Here is a 17470-nt window from a genome sequence, read left to right on the forward strand (position 1 = left end):
TAAATTTAAGAGCCACGCTCTTTTCGGTGTAGCATTCTCCATTCTCGTATACCAAACTGGCCAATGCTTGCACTTCCTTATGAGACTCGACGTTCACCTTCTCTTTAATCTATTCCATGGAAGCTCTTCTTGGTCTTTCCTTCTATGATATTTTTAATAAAATCGTCGTGTCTTTTTAAGTGCCCAATCACCTTGCCTCTTCTGTCCTCAATAACTCTCAATATTTGCCTCTTTTCCCTTACTCTTACTAGCACTTCTTCGTTAGTAACCCTTTCTGTCCAACTTATTCTTTCCATCCTCCTCCAACACCACATTTTAAAAACCTCGATTCTCTCTCTGTTTTTTCTGTGATAGTGTCCAAGTTGCACATCCATAGAGGCCTATACTGACTTACTCATCTCAAAGTCTCAGCAACTACATTTTTTTGTGACATTAAACCCCTAAGTGGTGGCAAAGTTAGTATAAAATTTCTATAGTTGTAATAGCAGGGTTTCACGCGAACGAAGACGCGGGTAATAGCTACTACCACGGAATATAAGAAACGGGTTGGATGCGCCAAGTGAGCGCGAAACGCGCGCCAAAATGTATGTTTTGTAAAAAATATTTTACATATTTCTATAATATGACACATCATATTATAGAAATATGTAAAATAATTTTTTGATTTTTAGTTTCTGCGTGTTTTTAAAACGCTTTTTTGTGTTTGTTTTGTAGTTCATATTGTTTATTGAAGGCGGTTCGTTTTTCGTTTAATTTTTTTAATAATAAGTGCGAAGAGGTCTCCTTTTTTGGAGCAAGGCGTTTTGCGAATATGTCCTTTATCTACTAAACCCTTTTCTACGTCTTCTTCTTTCTTAGCAAATCACTCTTTGAGCAAAAAGACATCCAAATCTGTCCGTCTTCGTTTGAGCTTTATGTATCAAAATAATTAGTTAGTAACAAAAGCATCAGATTAAAACTATAAAATTAATTATCACCTGTAATGCATTTTTTTAGCTTTTATCAACAACAATGTAAACTTGATAGAACAAAATCGATCGAACTATTCTCGACTGACATATATGCTAATGAATGTCACAGCACTGGCTTCTGTACTTTGACAGATCTAATTCGTACCGCGCATTGAAGCTATTGTAAAACTTTTTTTGAAATATAATCATTACCTAATTTTACTGAACTAGACGTTTTATCTAATATAAGATTGAGGAAGTATTATAAAAAAAAAACAATGTCTAGACTGACAATAATTTTACAGCAAATCGAACGTGAATTGTTCGCTATTTGAATTCATCAGGATCACACGAGATTGGGTTCGGAACCTCGTGACCTGTCTGGCGCTGGTACTCGTCAATTGACGATGAATGACTTACTATTTCCGCGTTCTACGCATGCGCGTGTAGACGCGTGTGACGCGATATATTCGCGATACACGAGATGTGACGTTATTAAAGGCCTGATACTATGAGCCGAGGTTCGCGACTAACTGGGCACTCTCAGGCCTGTTGTCTTAAACGTTGTACCGGATGAGAGCCTTCAGCGCTCCCTATTTGTCCGGCCAAGTAGTTAATGCCATCTGCGGCAAATCTACAATAAGTCACGTCAAAAAAAAAAAAGAAAAAAAAGGATCCTCTCGTCGTCTATACAACACATCATCTCCCTAGAGTTATACCCTATGAGGGTCCGCTTACGTAACTTGAAGATTTGACAGGTCCGGTTTTCATATTCATTTATTGCATTTCACAAACATAAATTAAGGTGGAACATAGTAAGAAGGTACATGTGATGCCCTGTAAGGGCATATTATAATAATATTATATTATCTAACTAAATATTATAAAATTAAGTAATTAGGTACAAATATAAAACACAGCTATTTAGAATACGTTTTTACAGCGACATTCTGTCGAACCTTCCAACTTCCACCCCGGAGGCAATTACGTCGTCTATACAACTGTTTAAAGGAATAATTAGTGGACTTCAGTTTAAAATTTTCTCTGTCGAATAAATTGTGAAATTTTTTATGTCGTTGCAAATACCAACAAATATTAAATAAATGTGATAGATAAAAAAAATATTTTGAATAAATAACCCATCCATAGCATTATTTGAGACAATGCTGTTACTCAACAGAAGGTTACACGCTCGACCGTACAACGTTCCCGATGAAAACGAAATTACGACACTTTCATTGTTTTAAGCAGAGGTCAATGTATTTTTTTAAACTAGGTAATTAGTGAAAATTCATATGTATGACGTCGAACGTCGAAACTTATTTCACTGCGCAAAATATTTAAAGGCACGTGGAGCGACAAAAAATTAGACGAACGAGAAAGACCAAGGCCACCCTTTTAACGTAAAGAAAAACGCCTTGTACCCCATGCGCAAAACATACCTTCCGCAAAATATACATTTCGCAAAACGTACCTTCCGCAGAATGTACATTTCGCAAAACGTACCTTCCGCAGAATATACATTTTTCAAAACATACCTTCCGCAGAATATACATTTCGCAAAACGACCCCTTCGCTAAATGTACACTTCACCTATATCCCGCGGGAAGAAAAACATCTAGCTCTTCTTCTTCTTCCTAGCGTGAATCCCGCCGTCTTGCGCCGGGGTCCGCTTTCCTACTGTTCTTCCTCCACTTTGCCCTATCCTGGACATCGTCTTCGGATAACCCGCAACTCTCCATGTCTTTCTCCACGACACTCAACCATCTCAGCTTAGGTCTTCCTCTACGTCGCTGACCAGTAATATTGAAGTCGAGTGCCACGTTGCCAATGTACTCAGGCGGTCTTCTTTTAACATGCCCATACCAACGCAGCCGGTTTTCCTGCAGTTTGTCAGCCACGTCACGTACACCGAGGCTACCGCGCACATACTCGTTGCGAATCTTGTCGAGCCTCGTCACGCCGCACATCCAACGTAACATCTTCATCTCTGCAACTTGGATGGACTGGACATGTTTTTTCGTTACGGCCCACGTCTCGCTTCCATAGGTTAAGACAGGTCTTATTACTGACTTATAGATAAGCCCCTTCAGCTTTACAGGCATTCGGCTATCACAGGTAACGCCAGTAACTTCACGCCACCTGAGCCAGGCTGCTGATATACGGTGCTGTATGTTGCTCTCCAAATTTCCGGAACTGCAGATTATTGTCCCCAGATATTTGTACTCCTCGCACTGTTGAACAACTTGTCCATCTATCACTATAGGGTCAGCGCTAGGGTTCTTGACGTTGCATTCCATATATTGGGTTTTAGCTACACTAAGTACTAGCCCACCTGCCTGCAACTGACTTTTCCACGCTGCGAGGGCATTCGCCAGTTCTTGTCGGCTTGATGTGCAAATCGCTACGTCATCTGCATATATGTAGGTCCATGTGGCTACTTTCTGAGCATCTTCAGTGAGGGTATCGAGTACGAGACTAAACAAATACGGACTGAGTACTGAACCTTGATGAACACCCTCAGTCACGGGGATGGATTGTGTGACTCCTACTGTAGTTCGTACAAAAGAGCGGACATCCTTGTACATGTCGGCTACGATGGTGACGTATGCCTCGGGAACATTTTTCCTTCTGAGACTCCAGTATATTGTATTTCGGGGCACACGGTCAAAAGCCTTTTCCATGTCTAGGAATGCAATGTAGTGGGGTTCATCTTTTGCTCTGTGCTCTTCAGTAACCACGGTCATTGCAAAGATTGGATCAATAGTTGAGAGCCCTGGGACGAAACCATACTGATTCTGAGAGAGACAGCATTCCTGACGGAGACGGTTATCTATGATTCTCTCATATAACTTCATGGTATGGCTCATTAATTTTATACCTCGGTAATTATTACATTCATAGCGACTTCCTTTGCCTTTATAAAGTGGGATGATTGTACTCATCCTCCAAGCATCCGGCATGCATTTAGTCTCCAGGAGCATGGTGTTGAACAGATTCTCCAGTATTACGACTCCGGTATCACCCAAGCACTTCCATGCCTCAATTGGAATGCCATCCGGACCCAACGCTTTCTTATTTGACATTTTATTTAGCGCGATCTTAATTTCTTGAGATGTTATAGGGTAAATCAAACCCAGATTTACATCCTCCTGAGGCAAATTTATACTTGCAGTGTTAATATTTAATAGGTTGTCGTAATATTTGTACCACGTTTTCAAGATGTCGTCGTCTCTAAAAAGTAGATTGCCATCCGGTCCTTTAAGTACTTTTGTTTTGACGATATCTTTAGTAGCCTGATCCCGTGACTTCGCCAGCTTGTAAATGATTTTGTGACCATCCCTACTCTCTAAGGAGTGGTACAGATCTTTGTTCGCTTTCGATCTCTCGACAGCAACTACTCTTCTGGCAATCTTCTTTTTCTCCTTATATATATCCGATCCTCTGTGGTTTTAGTAGACTGCCATGTTTTAAAGGCTTGTTTCTTATCCCTGAGTGTTTTCTGCACTGGTTCTGTCCACCACCAAGTATCTTTAGATATTCGTCTTCCTCCCTTAGTTCGCCCGAGTACTTTGTGTGCTGCCTTTAAGATCTGAGCCTGTATGTGCTGCCACGCTATATTTACATCTTTTCCAATGTCGTCAGGGATACAGAGGTGTTCTAATTCCTTCCGGAACCCTTCAATATTCTCACCCTTTAGAATCCACCATCTGGTGAGTTCTGGTTCCTTTTCTTTCTTAGGTTTTATTTTCCTTCTGAATTCCAAATCCATTACGACAAGTCGATGTTGTGGCGTCACACATTCTCCGGGTATGACCTTGCAATTTTTAACTCTTCCAATCAATGTTCTATTTAAAAGCAAGTAGTCGATTTGCGAACAATTTGTGCCACTTTTATATGTGATGAGATGCTCTGGCTTCTTTATGCAAAATGTATTAACTATTGCAAGGTCGTGAGACATGGCATGTTGCATAATAGTTTTGCCATCTTCATTCGTTGAACCAAAACCGTGACCTCCATGTACTCTCTCGAACGGCTTAAATTCCTGGCCCACATGGCCATTTAAGTCGCCACCAAGAACCGTGGTTTCATTGCTTGGTATCTCCCGTAAAATGTCATCCAGAAGAATCCAAAACTCCTCTTTTTCCGTTTTAAGACATCCTGTTTGGGGTGCGTATGCAGCTATCACATTTACCACTTCTCCTTCTATGACAACCTTAACGCTCATGGCTCTGTCACTAAACCGTTTTACTTCGACGACATTATCCAGGTGTTCCTGACTGATTGCAACAGCTACTCCATTTCTACCTCCTTTTGAGCCTGTATACATCATTTTGTAGCCTTCTCCAATGTTGCGAGACTTTGCCCCTTGCCATCTAGTCTCCTGAAGACAGATAAAGTCTATCCTGCGGCGTTTACATAAGTCTGCGAGTTCCTTTGTCCTTCCGGTTAGTGTTCCAACATTTAATGTGGCAAAGCGGACTTTTAGGTTGCTCTCCGGGACTTGCGTCTTTAACCGAACCCGTCCTTGATCCGGTAGCCCTTGCAAATTTGTCACAGAGTTAGGGCGATGTGTCTGCGCGTCGTTATGCGGCGACGCCCTATCCATTATACAGTTATTATTTGGCAACCTATTCATCTTCATTCTACTTTATCGACGATTTGGGGTTTATTATGCTGATGCCGATTGTCATCTGACGCACCAAAACCTACTCTCTAGAAGTAGGAAAACCCCCTAATGCAGTACGCTTGCCGATTTATGAAAAGTATCCTCTTCTACCGCCAACCGCTTTCTGGTACTAGATCCTTTCGGTTCCACGTCGACCTCATCGTTTCTAGCCCAGTGCTGAAAACGCTGCATATATCCGTCTTCTTGCTAGTTTTGGTTCGCGCCAGGTATTTGATTTCCCTGGTACCACTCATATCTGAGAGGCATTCCTCGATCCACCACCTGAGGACGCGCTCGATGGGAGGTTATAGCAACTCCACACGAGAAAAACATCTAGCTCTAATACGGAATTTTAATTTCATTCACAACATGTTACACACTTCTCTTGCTTCCTCCACATTCATCAATCATTTCATACACGCACGCTGGTTTAGAACCGGCGTGTGTGTACTGAACCTTTTCTATGGACATCTCCAATTAGGAAAAAAAAATACGGTATTAGACTGTTCTGTCATCGTTATTTGTAGGGTCATATACTTACTGTTTGTCAAAAGATTAATAACAAACTATGTTTTTTTAGACAATCAGACTATGACTCGTACAAAACGATCACAGAGCCGTAATAATAGGTACGGTTTTTTGTTTCCTAATTGGAGATGTCCTTAGAAAAGTTTTAGTACGATCTACTCTGAACCGGCGTAATAATAAGGTAGGTTTTTCTGAACTTCGTCGGCACTAATTTTGTCGGTGTGTTTAGATTGAAATATGTAATCATATTATATAAGTAGCGTTATATCAAACATAATACTCTCAAACGACGCCCTGGGCTGGTTCACGCCCAACTGGATATCCTCAGGCATTCAATTTTGTACCGGGGAAAGCTCTCAGCACTCCCCATTTGTCCGGCCAAGTAGTTAATGCCATATACGGCAAAAAAAAAGAAGAAACTTACACGTGCACGCTACCAGTACGAGCATTACATTTCACCAATCTGTATTGTACACATTGTAATAAGAATAAAATAAATTTATTGCTAGTTTACATTTTTCTATAAGAACTAGGTACTTAATTATGAATATTACGAATACGGGCAAAAGGAGGCTCAGCTTGCGCTGTGATGGCGCCATGCTATGGCACCATCCAGCGCTGGTTTTCAGTCATTTCTTCCAGGATATTGTGCGGAAGTAATTGTCAATTAAAAACATTATAGTTTACTTCATATTCGCACTTCTAGTCGTTTCGATGGCGCTCAGATTTTCTCAGTCCAGTTTTTTGCCAACCGGACAGCATTTATAAGCTCCTCCTGAGTACAGGTGTCAGGGGGGTAGGTCCCATTTGTTCCATAGAACATGACGCCATCGGACAAAATGAGACTTTTTAATTTTATTTGTTCTATAGGACATCTAATATATTTTTATTTCAATATGTTCCATAGAACAAGTTTAGAGCCTCTTTAAAAGATAAGACTCTGTAATGATTATCAAACTGGTTACTTGAAAGGAAAGTACTCGAAAGTAATGAAATGACAATGAAATTATTTATTTTGCTTTTTTATGCTTGTATATAGTTCCGTAGAACATAATGGGAAAAAAAAAGTCTAATTTTGTCCGATGACGTCATGTTCCTACCCTGTCAGGGCACGCGGGGCAGGACGTCAATTGAGCCATGGTCCACGCGAACACGGCACTTCCACGGCACAGCACTACGGTACTTGCACAGCACTAATTACTTGTAAACAACAAATACAAATTACACGTCGACATTAAAAATAAAGTCAATGTATTGCAAACTGTCTGTCGTCTACACGCAATATCTACATTGTTAAGTTACGGTTTCTGTTAACTGCATCTTTACTGGCGGGGAGCGATAAACCTACTATGTTATATCTACTACGTCAACGTGTGTTATTATGATTTATATAGACTCACGTCGTAGAATAAAGAATAAGATGATGATGATGATGATGTCCTCCCAGACGTATCCGTCGACGATGACACCCTTAGTTGGTGTTAGCCTGGGTTCTTGCATGGACGCGGGCGTGACTAGCAAAACCAAATTTAGTTTTGAAAGTCCTGTTGCAAGAAGCACAATAGAGAGTCCCATTTGAGTTATAAGTGTAGTGGTAGGAGGGCTTGGGTCGAGTTTTTCAGATCTGGCGTTTGGCGTCAAGATCTAAAAAATAAGACTAAGACTATAAAGAATAAGACTATGTATAGAACGGTAACTCTCCGCCCCGCACCAATATGTATCGGGCGCCGACCTCACCCCCTCTGGGTCTTACTTTAGCGTCTATCTTAGGTTAGGTTAAGCCTGTCTCGCTCGCACTTATGCGTTAGGCGGTAAGATTGAGATATTGGGAGTGTCCGGGGTGTGGTTTGCTCCTCATAATGATCCTTTAGCCCTTGTGAATCTCAAATTGATGTCTGCTCTATTGATGCCTCATGTTATACGTTAGATGTGGAACTAATGATTTTCTTTTCAATAATCCGTCGACAGCAACCTCGTCGCTGTCACTGGCACCACAATAGGCTACGTACAAAATAGTTTTTATTGCAAATACAATGTATCCGCTTCCGCCTGTAAACATTCACGCTCGGATTAAGTTGTTAAACATAATAGCCGTGACAATGTTAATGCATTCCCCATTTACGATAGCAAGCCATACGTTATGTTGTTGGTAAATGCTTCGCTTTAATTAAAAAAAAAAACTTCTCATTTGAAAATGGAAACACTAGAATTTTTGCTCAAAAAAACCACGAATTTATTAAAATTTTAAATTTGTATTTGGAATAAGAAATTATATGAGTATTATGAATTAAAAAAATTATGTAGTTTTAAATAAAGTTTTGAATTCTTTATAAAAATAAAATGTCGTTTTAAATAAAGTTTTGAATTCTTATTAAGAATTATTTAAAACGACATTATTTTTTTAATTCCTAATTCAAATACTAATATTTTGTTTCGATCATAGATAAGTAATTGATATCACTTTAAATGGGACTTAAACATGGCTGATGAGAAGTGGATTTTGCTGTACACCTCTGCCTACCCTTTCGAGGATACAGGCTTGATTTATGTAATTATATTTAGCTTTTTGTTATTATAAAAGCTTTATGGCACTGTTACTTAGTCCCCAATCCCAAAAGAGCGTAAGGCTTAGCGATTTGTAAGCGACCAATGAACATTCCTTTCAAATCGGAAAAAAGTGAATAACCTTAGGTATCTGAAAACTTTGCACAAAGTCATCATCATCAGGCAAAAATATGGTACCATAAACCGGCGTAATTATGGTCATAAAGTGGGTCGGTTCATTAAACAAAGCGGCCGAACACATTGTATCAACATAGTGTTGTATGACGCCCGCTGTACAAATACATTGAGAATCAACATTTTCAAATTCAAATTCATTTATTCGTCAACATAGGTAAAAGAGTTGTTACAATATAATATATGTCGCACTATGTCGCACCTTTCGGTATACGAATTTAAAACATAACAGATTATTAAATTACAAATAAAATTATTAAATAAATTATAATAGCATTCAATATAATAAAAATAGAAAATTAACAAATATATTGGAATGAAATGTCTTTTCAATTCAAACTATATATTTTATGCGTATGATTATGGCTACGCGCATATTAAGCGCAGACTGAGCCGCGTTTAGTGGAACAGCGTGGTGGAGTATGGCTTCATACCCCCTCCGGTTGATTGAGGGGAGGCCTGTTGTAATTATTTATGAATATTATGACATGTATTAATTTGTGATTGAATTTAATATAATTATTTTAATCGGATTTCTTTTGTAGACATTCTATTTTAATAATAATTCTATTGTATATGATGTTTTAGAACTGACGACCATATTTATGTTACCTTTTTGTAGAATTTTTGTACTTAAAATGTGTCAACTAAATATGAAATAAATAAATCTGAATCCGTGCCCAGCAGGGACGCATATAAGCTTGATCATTGAGCAACACAATAACACAACAACAACAACAATTAACAGCAATTGGCGTTATTAACAATTGGCGTATTTTGAAGTGAAATAGACTGAAAATGTATATTTCTTAAAAATTGCGTATTAGAATGCATGATAAAAAATTGTTTATATTCTTCCTATTAAAGCAAGAAATACTTACATGCGCGCGGAATTTCGATTAATATTATGCAATCTGAAATGTCGGTACTTCAAGAACCCAAGCGTGTTCGTATTATGAGAACGGACTGATAAAACTGTAAAGCAAAATAATACATACATAACTTAAGACTTAAATTAAGAATTACCTTTATGAACACTATCTATAGTAAAAATTTGCGGAAATAAATTCATTTTTATTCTTATTATAACTCACGCCTGTAATTCCTAAGGGGCCCCGAAATAGAAGAAAAAGGATGGAAAGGCCCTAACGCGCATATTGTATGAAAACCGCTGTCGCCGGTTCAACCCCGCTCTCTTTTACTACTCCTGCAAACAGATAACTGCGATAGCTCTATGTTTCATCATCGTGAATTTAAGAGCCACGCTCGCGTCGGTGTAACATTATCCATGCTGTTTAAGGGAAAAATATGGCAGTGGTCTCCCTCTAGCCTTTCGCCGCGCAGTACTCTGTATGTGCTTGTCAAATTCCATAGCCACTTTACCGGCAATGTATATAGCTTATTTTTTTTATTAAGATGGGTTTGCTCTTGACTATGTTATGTGATAGGCTGCAATTCTATTATGACTTTTCGTAAGATACTGCATACATTTTTTTTATGCACAAATGCTTTTTTTTATAACGAGATTTTTGGATGGATTGCCCGGGGTGTGACGACATTATGTTGTGCGACAAAAGTTGTTAGTGTCTCACTTTGGAATTTCCTTTATTTCCATTCCCATGGTTTGTTTGGTGGTTTGAAAAAAGTATCAAACAAGTAGGAACTAATAATATTGCCATTACCACATCGGTGCAGGAAACCGGCGCCTGCGTCGTAAACAAACCGTAGCGTGCGTGGTATTCGCGGAATTCGAGAGATCAATTATTACGTTGACAAAGCAAGAGATGCAAATTGATAAACAGACTGTGATTTGGATGCTGAAATGCGTAGGCATAAAGAATACCTAACGTAATATAGACAGCGTATACACCGTGATCGTGACATCGTAACGAATACTGAGGGGGGTGATTCTGCTCATTATGCTGAGTTAATATCAAGTGGTATTTTCCATCGAAAAGTATAGAATTTAAAATAATTTAAAAAACATAATACATGAATTTTGCGACGGAAAATTCATGTTTGATATTAAATAAGAATCATGGTCTGAATCATCCCCCTCAGAATTCGTTACAATGTCACTAACACCTTGTGTAGTGTAGTGTGTGTCCAAAAGTGTCCTCAGTGGTGGGATCTATGAATATTCTCAATGAAACGAGGGGTTTGGAACATATTCCGTCGCGGTGGTGAAAAGATTCCCTACGTAAACGTTCTGATATATCGACCTCTCGATAGTTAGTCGTTTGGCTACATGGGCAATTCGCTAATTAGGCATACTGATCAATAAACGTTTCACATTGTTGGACGTTTTACTGTTTAGAATTTCTGATGGGGAGGCATTCAAAACCTTTAAATAATTTCAGGCAAGCGTAAATGTGTCCGAAATGAACAATTCTGTTTATACAAAGTAGTAGATAGATTTGATGAATATAATATCGTCGCAGTTTATCATCACGTCTTTAAAAGTCAGAAGTTACGACAACAGTTCATTGTTTTTAAAGAGAAGACCACGTAAGTGGTTTATTTATAGGTTTCAGACCACTTAACATTTTAGTGCCTATATCTCAGAGATCAGTTACAATTTTGCGAGTATTACAATTTCAATCTACACAGTTTGCTAGACTTTGTAGTCATTTGATAGGCACTTTTGTAACGCGACTACAATGTATGATAGGTTGAATACCAGTCTATTGTCTGTAAATAGATTCTCGTCCATCATTTTGAAGAGGACATGATTCTTTAGTCGACTTTTGCAATATTCTCGTTGTGGTCTCTTACTTAAGCTATGGGGAAGAAATAATAATTATATATTGATATTTTGGTTACAAAATTACAAAGTTTTGGTTACAAAGGGTTACAAATGAGGAAGTGATAGTAAGAGTAAGGGAAAAGAGACACATACTGAGAATTATTGAGGACAGAAGAGGCAAGATGATTGGACACCTAATAAGACACGACGAATTTATTAAAAACATCATAGAAGGAAAGACAGGAAGGGGAAGATCAAGAAGAGCTTACGTGAAACAGATTAAAGAAAAGGTTAACGTCGTGTCTTATAGGGAAGGAAAGGCCTTTGATAGACTGGAATGAAAAATGCTACACCGACAAGAGTGTGGCTCTTAAATTGATGATGATGATTTTGGTTACACACATCATGCGACGGTAGCTTCCGCCCCGCACGGGCGGTAAGCTTGTACTGGGCAGACGGCGCCGGCGCTACCCCCACCACTTACTCCTACAATTATTCAAGTGGAGTAAGTGGTGGGGGGTCAACAGGATTACCTACCTATAATCGTCATTATAACCAACTGGACGCATTTTATGAATGGATTATCTATTATTGGTTCCAGTGTTAAAGAGAACTGACAGATACTCTATAGTGGTGCCACTTTTGGCTGACACAAACTTTACTTTATTTTGGTGTGATTGCTCTAAGACCAGTGCTATTTGTAGAGCTGTCAAATTAAATAAAATTATGTATTTGACTGCCGGAAACGGCAGAATTTATGTATTACAAACCATGATTTTTGTTTTTATAGCACTTCTTCTTCTTCTTGACGTTTCGAAGGCATTCAGACTTTTGCACCCCAGTATTTTATAGCACTTACCTGTGCTTAGGGAAACTAAAAAAGAAAAAATTGAAATGACTAGACTTACTTGTCTATAAGCCGACGCCGGGGCCATCTATCTAGAAATTAATACTAATATTATGTTAGGCTAAATTGTTCGTTGACAGTTATAAGACATTTTTCTATAAATGGCAACACTAGAATGGGGTTGTCAAATCGGACGGATTGATACACGCTCTCTTGCGTTGGGGACCTTGACGACATCGGATGTGTTTACCAAGTTAAGTGTTATTTTCTTGATACCAGAATAAATAAGTGTGATTACTGTTCTACCGTATTTTTACTACATATCAGAAGTGGTAAGTACCTACGTTTTTGGAATGTTTTGTTGCCACGCGTGACCACTTTTCAAGCTGGATAGTTTGTAAGTTTAACTGTAGAAAAGTGTTGTTTGAATTATAATTATTCTTTAATTATTAGTGAGACTCTAATTGTTTCAATTACGCATAGTCAACTTTTATTTCAAATAGTAGTTACCTATAGTTATTTAACCTGTCTTTATTTCGAAGAGTTACCCACATTCTAAACATTACGTACAGATTACAGAAAATAAACAAAAATGAATGTATTACTCTTGATATGTTCAACTTCAATGAATGACCTAAATAATCCAATGCTACGTACATACCTACATTTAAAAAAAATAAAAAAATTATATAAAAGGAAATAATAGTGAAGTTTTGTTGTAAAGGGTTATTATGTTTGGTAAAGATCAATACTAATTAATACAGCGGTAACAAAAATTTCGTTGTTATTGCGACCAGACATGTAAGTAGTTTACAAGATAATTTATGTGTTGTTTTTACATTTTTTTTCTTATAGGCCACATAATATGGTGGTTATGTATGGTATCTTAGGATTTCGTATCAACAGTGGCTGCAAGCTGTCTTTGATTACTTGTGGCTCTGCCCACCTCATCATATATGTATGTATGTACATATGTAATATGGTCCGGTCAATCTGGTTTCAGTAATTGAATCTTTATTTAGATACTAAAATATAAAATGTAATTATTTTGTTTGGCCTAATATCATTAAGAGTCATTGTAATTATTATCATAAAGTAGAACTACTTAAATGTAATTTATTGTCATAAAGTAGAACTTGCTGGTATTGAGGGTTATAAGGGATTACTGAAGATGTCGTTTGTAAGGTCACATGCATAGTTTACGAGATTTTTACACAAATATTTTTAACTTTTACGTTTTTGTGAATAAAATGTTATCATAGCCTTATTATCCATCCCCTAGCAGGTTTTGGGTGTTCTTTAGTAACAATAATAGATCCTATATGAACAGCACATGTGATGATACCAGGTTGAGGTTACGGAGGTTGATGAAAGGGGTCAAACATATTGTCTATTTTCTCTAGATGCACCTAGGGCATGCTGTCCGGATATCGGACGACCGAACACTCCGGATTGTTCTTCGGATTTATTATCTGGATGGTAGAATCTGGCGAATAATTACGTGCCCCGGAAGCACCGTTTTCGAGTTATCATCAAAAACAGTAAAATTAGATTCTTTAAAATTCAAATGTTGGTTAGTCATTAATGGTTACAATTTTATTTTACGAGTTCTAGGAAATGGACGGAGGAGACGGAGTCCTTAGTCTGGAGACTCCTAGGAGGAGCCGTTCACGTGCCAGACGCAGCCGCAGCCGCGGTGAAAGCCGCAGCCGCAGTCGCTGCTTGCTTGATCGCGAGCTGGCTTCGAGAAGAGAGCAGGAGAAGGTTGTCGAAATAATTAAAACTATTAAAGATGCTCTCCCATCGCAGCCGTTAAATCAAAGCGCACCATCAGTAAATAAAAATTTGGATAACAAAAATATTCTTCCGGAATTTAATCCGTCTCTGAAAAGCCAACGCATAGACATGTGGCTAAAAAAGGTAAATCAGTGCGCGGAGGTTTACGACTGGGATGAGAGGACAGTAGTGCATTTCGCAATGCAGAAATTGGGCATTCGAAGGTTGGCGGCGAAAGTATACGGAACTTGGCTAGTCCACGTAGCGTTGAATAGTTTGTTTTTACCGTTGGAGCGGTAATTGTTTACCAAGATATGCAACAACGTGATGAATCTGAAGCTCAGAGGCGACGGAGCCTTACAACTCTCGAGATCCAGACATCCGAGCAGTCACGTGAAAGGCGCACCGACCGTGATGTGCATACCGAGGGTGGACTTCACTCTAATTGCAATGACTCAAGTAAGACTCAAGTAGTACAAGTCGTAGACGTAGTCCAAGCCGTTCGCGTCGTCACCGCAGTAAAACCCGAACCAGAAGCCGTAGACGTGTATTCCAAGCTATTGTTATCGTCAACGCAGTAAGACGCGAAGTAGAAGTCGTAGACGTAAATCGAGCTGTTCTCATCGTCACAGTAAGACGCGAAGCAGAAGTAGAAGACGTAGTCCTAGCTCCACTCTCTACCACCGTAATCGCAGTGTAAGTCGCCAACAAAGTAGAACTAGGAATAGTTCGAGTATACAGGAGCGAGAACAATTGTAAGTGCGAGAGCGAGCACGGCTGCAATTCCTTTAAGATCAACTTCAACGTGACCGTGAACGTAGTAGACTACCAGACAGAAATGACGTCAATCATGGGATGAAACGTCCGCATACAGATGCACATGACGAAGGAATTAATACCGCGCATCGGTCTAGACGGATAGATAGTCCTACATTCACGTCCAAGGATGTTATAGACATACTAAACTCAATAAAGCCCCAGCCGACGCCGGCAGGCGCACCCAGTCACTCTAATAACCCCAATCCTAAGAATATACTTCCAGATGTTGACCCGTCATCGAAAGGACAGCGAGTAGATGTTTGGTAAAAAAAGGTGAATGAGTGCGCCACCGTCTACGGTTGGGACGAAAGAACTACAATTCATTTCGCGTTGCCAGAAACGGCAGGGACTGGCTAAATCGTGGTATGATAGTCTAGAAACCATAATGTATACGTGGGTGGAATAGCAATAAAAGTTGTGTAGTGCATTCCCATTTGAGTAAAACTATGGCCAGTCCTTGGAGTACATGCTAAAGCGCAAAAGTATGTTCCAGGAACCAATCGTAGTGTACTTTTACGAGAAATTGGCAATGTTGAACCAGTGCAATATCGGCAAACGCGCGGTAGATTGTCTGATACACGGGTTGAGTGACAAAACTACCAAGTCGAATGCTTTGGCGTTACGGTGCACAGAACCTGAACAGTTATTAGAATTCCTAATGAGTAATAAGGAGACAAATATCCCAGAACGTTTCAATTTTAGGAATAGGCCAAACGTAGGGTTCAATATAACTAGCGGCAGCAATGGTAATAGAGCTAGTGGTTTCAAGATAAAATATATTATATTTATAGATAGAGTATATTTTGTTTTCATTGTAAGGGATCAGGTCACCCATTTCGAATGTGCCCGAAACCACTTATTCAATGTACTCGGTGCAACAAAGTAGGCCATAAAATAGACAGTTGTTTTATGAAACCCGACGAGTAACGTGATAGTAAGGCTACCAATTCTCAAAAGACGATGTGCATATCCACGTCTACTCTGAACTTAAAGTTCTATAAAGAAGTTTTTATTACGGGGTTCCAGTGAAAGCTTTTGTAGATTTCGGCAGTGAGGTTTCTCTTTTGGCAAATTCAGAATTAACACATTTGGGCCTACAACACAACAACGTAACGACAGCTTTAAGGGGATTTGGCAACGAAGTTGTTTATTCGTTAGGGAAGGTGACGATTGGCTTCACACCCTGCAGTTAGGCGATAGTGAATTATGCCGGATTCGAGAGATACTTTCATCTGACTTAGATGCTAATGGATTAAAAGAAATAAAGGAAAATTATGTTATCAATTGTATTGTATGTGTGTTAATTGTAATAGATCTGATTTGCGTTGGGTGGTGCCGAAGGGGGCAAGGTGGCAGCTATGTCGTATGAACCACGACGACATAGGCCACTTTGGCCTAGAGAACACTGGATCGGTTGAAGAGGACAAGGAGGAGGATTGGTTGAGGTTTTCCTAAGATGTCAAGATTCTAAAATATATGTGGATGCTTGCATCGAATGTGCATGTTCTGGGAATATGCGCATATTCTAAGAATATGTGCATGTTCTAAGAATATGCGCATTAGTAGAGGTTACGTCTTCAAATTTTAAAAATGATGGAAAAAGTAAAAAGTTACTACCACAATTATTCGGGTCCATATCGTGTTATTGCAGTACTCGGTAATGACCGGTATAAAATCGCGGCGACACCAGGTTTAAGTAATAGTAGACATAAGCGTAAAACTACATTCGCTGCCGATCGTTGTGTTGCCCTGGGTTCATGTAGCAGCCTTAAGCATAAATGAAAGTGACAAGGATCTTGAAAATATTGACAGTGAACATGATTTTTAACAGCGTTTATTGTTGTTGATCATGACTTAGAGTTGCGAATCAAATTTCAATCAACGATATTACATCTTTTGTATTTAGTATAAATATATGTGTAAAATGTGTATGTAGGTATCACGATACGATAAGATTAAAGGTATTATGACAATAGTTTGTTAAGGTAGCGACCATGTGATTGGCTCGTTAAATTTAAAGTATAGAGTACCATGTGATTGGTTAGGTAATATTTGAGAAACAGAGGACCATGTGATTGGTTCGTTAAATTTAAGGTATAAAGAACCATGTGATTGGTTCGTTAAATTTAAGGTATGAAGAACCATGTGATTGGTTAACTAATATTAGAGAAACAGACGACCATGTGATTGGCTCGTTGGTATTGAAATAAAAAGGACCATTTGATTGGTTCGTTAGAACTGAGATAGAATGGACCATGTGATTGGTTCATTAGTATGTAATATAGATTAATTTAATTGTAAACAAAATCGATTACCTTATATCTAAATATCTTGAATTGTTATTCTGTGCAGCTAATTGAAATTACCTTTGTACCACCATAAATCGGTAGCTATTA

General features: G+C 38.7%; 1 protein-coding gene across 1 annotated transcript in view; it reads right to left on the reverse strand.

The window, feature by feature from the left end:
- LOC126372129 (amyloid protein-binding protein 2) overlaps positions 1-17470 on the reverse strand; it is a 93589-nt gene that overhangs the window by 25433 nt on the left and 50686 nt on the right. The gene's annotated exons all lie outside the window — the stretch shown is intronic.

The sequence above is a fragment of the Pectinophora gossypiella genome, chromosome 13 (assembly GCF_024362695.1).
Source record: "Pectinophora gossypiella chromosome 13, ilPecGoss1.1, whole genome shotgun sequence".
Lineage (NCBI taxonomy): Eukaryota > Metazoa > Arthropoda > Insecta > Lepidoptera > Gelechiidae > Pectinophora > Pectinophora gossypiella.